Genomic DNA, 3,353 nt, shown 5'->3' with positions numbered 1-3,353 from the left:
CCTAATAAGTATTGACACCACTTGTTTAATGCATGAATAATGGCCAGCATCTCCTTGTGGTAGGTATACTTCAAGATTTCCATTTTATTGAGCTTTCGACTTTCGTAAGCTATGGGGTGACTGCCTTGCATTAATACTACTCCAAATACAAATCCTAATGAATCACTTTCTACCACAAAGGGTTTGGATAAATCTAAGGTTGTTAGCACTAGGGTAGACGACATTACCTCTTTTAAGGATTCAAAGCATTCATTTGCCTTATTGTCCCACTTAAAGGATTTTTTCTTTAATAGATTTGTTAAAGGAGTAGTCACATGTGTGTAATTTTTTATGAACCTTTTGTAATATATGGTCAATCCAAGGAACCCTCTAAGTTTTGATATGTTCTTTGGTCCACTCTTTGATCACCTTAATCTTTCCAGGATCTACTATGATGCCTTACTTAGATATGATGTTCGTGAGGTATTCAAACTCCTTTTGGCCAAAGGTGAATTTTAAAAAAATATCATAGAATTCGTTCTTCTCCAATATGGATAGTACTTCTTCTAAGTGCTTGAGGTGCTACTCACAGGTCTTTCTATTGATGAGGATATCATTAAAGAAGAATAATACAAATTTCCACAATTGTGGGAAAAAGAGTTAATTCATAGTTGTTTGAAATGTGGCTGGTACATTTGTTAACCTGAATGGCATCACCTTAAACTCATAGTGTCCTTCATGAGTCCTAAACAAAGTCTTGTCAATATCCTCTAACCTTACCCGTATTTGATAATAACCTGATCTCAAATATAAATTTGAGTAGTATCTGCGCCATGAAGTTCATCTAGTAATTCATCTATAAATGGAATGGGGAACTTATTCTTAATACTTATCTTGTTTAATCCTAAATAATCTATACACAATCTGAAGGATCTGTCCTTCTTCTAGACTAGTACTACTGGGGCTGCATACAGACTTCTAATTTTTTTAATGACTCCATACCTTAGCAGATCGTGGATTAACCTTTCTATCTCTATTTTGTGATGATGAGGATAGCGATATGGTTTGACATTCACAGGTTCCGCATCTAGTTTGAATTCAATGATATGTTATATCTTTCTTTCTGGAGGTAATTTCATAGGCAACTCTTGAAATTCCTTACTATATTTTTGGATCAAGGTTGTAACCTCGGGTTTTTGTTGAGTTCCTTCTAAGTTAACAATTCTAATTGTTGAAATTGTGTGACGAATACAAGTGCTTCCTTTCAAATAATCTTTTTAATTTGTTGCACGGATATGATTTGAGTAGGAGGAGATTGAAAACCAAACAATTTATATTTCCTTCCAGCCCATTTAAACTTTATAAATTGTTTCTGGTGATTTGTGGAATATGTTCCTAATGTTTGTAACCATTGTATTCCCAAGACAACATCTACACCTCCAAAGGGTACTGTGTAGAAGATAGATTCCATTTCGTAATCGCTTAATTGCAATTTGACCTTGTGACATTTTCCTAAATCTATTCTCTTACCATCTTCCACCATAACTCTTATATTTGTTGTAGGGTATACAAATATGTTTAGTCTTTTCGCTACTTTAACATCTATGAAATTGTGGGTTCTTCCTATGTCTACTGGAAAAATGAAATTTTCCTTCTTAATATGTCCCTTAAACTTTAGGGTTTGTGGTTGACTTATTCCGTCTTTGTGTTTGGAGCATCAATTTCTTTGTTAATATCTTTGTTTGAGTCACTACTTGAGGTTTCATCTTCTTGTACTGCTTCACAATTGTAGAGTTTTTGTGTGCTGCATTTGTGACCTGGTGAATATTTGTCCCCACACTTCTAGCATTTGCCATCCTTTTTCTTTTTAGAGCTTGAATATCGGTTCCTTTCTTCTCGCAATTGAGGCAGAATATACTTGTTAGGCTTGTCTAAAGAATTCTTGCTTGATTTTCCCTTCAAGTAATTGCTTGACTTTTTTGAAATGGTATATGACTTATTGAATTTATGCTTTTTTTCAATAATCTTTGTTGCATGTTTGGATTCTTCAATAGTTTTGGGCTTGTACAATTTTAATTATGCACGAATATAATCTTTAAGACCACATATATACATTTTAAGTATTCATTCCTTAGTGAATCCTCTTTGTCTTATAGCTAATACTTCCCATTCGTGAGTGTATCCCCTTACAAACTCTTTTTGCTTGAAATGTAAAAATTCTCCATAGACATCATATTCTTCTTCATCGTAGAATCTTTTTAGCAAGTAATCCATAAGTTCTTCTAGAGAAAGGAATGGGCATCACATTTGCTAGACCACCATAGGAACCAATCATATGCCTCAGCTTCCAAATTGTTAGATGCGGTCATGATGTTTTATCATTCACATATTGGCGAGTTTGATTCAAAAATGGCTTCCAATTTATTAACCCACACAATAACACCTCGATTGTCTTTACCATCATATTTGGGTAACTCTTTCTTAATTAGTTGATAGTCTCTTTCTGGAAATTTAGTGTAATACTAGCTACCTGGAAAAACATATCTCAGGCGGATCAGCAGGTTCATGCACAATCCTATTTTTCAGGCTAGATTCTGGTCCTTGATTAGTTTGGACCGAGCATGTCCACCTTCTCCATTAATTGATTAATACACTCATTATGGTTTTCAAGACTTTTGGTGGTTTCATCAAACTTGTTGTCTCCTTGTAGTACCATTTCCATCATCACTGTTAACTTCTTTTGGCCCTCATTAATTTTTTTCTGCACTTTTTCTAAATTGCCCAGATGATATCACAGGCCATTGATGTCGTCTTTGCAATGACTAATATCAGCATGCAATTCTTCATTATTAACCATTTTTCCTTTTTTCTTAGCGGATCCCACTTTTTTTTTAATATATAAAATACAAGATTATTTACATATAGCTATTTAATTATATTATATTATTAATTAGATATATAATTAAATTTTTGTAACTATTAAATATATAATTAATTAAATTATATATAGATATAACTTAATTAACACTATATATAAGTTTATAATTGCATTAATGTGAAATGGTGGAAGACACGAAATAACAAGGTTGTGAGGGTCGGGCACAAATAAATGGAGGCAACTGTGGACAACGATGTTAGGAGAAACAATAATCAGAAGGAAAGGACGAATTGGTCGAAAGAAATGAGATAGTGGTAGTTAGGATTGTAAAGCAGGGTTGTCACGGGAGATTGGAGCACAACACGGGAGATTGGAGATGTGTGTAATATATATATATATAATTGAATGATAATAAAATGGCCTTGCGACTGTTGCTTATAAAAGCATTGACTAGTCACGAAAGAGTTGGGTCATGTCTTTTGACCATAAACCCTTT

The sequence above is a fragment of the Pinus tabuliformis genome, chromosome 6 (genome assembly GCF_031772625.1).
Source record: "Pinus tabuliformis cultivar Carrire ecotype Pingquan chromosome 6, CPIR1, whole genome shotgun sequence".
Taxonomy (NCBI): Eukaryota; Viridiplantae; Streptophyta; class Pinopsida; order Pinales; family Pinaceae; genus Pinus; species Pinus tabuliformis.
This window is presented reverse-complemented; position numbering follows the sequence as displayed.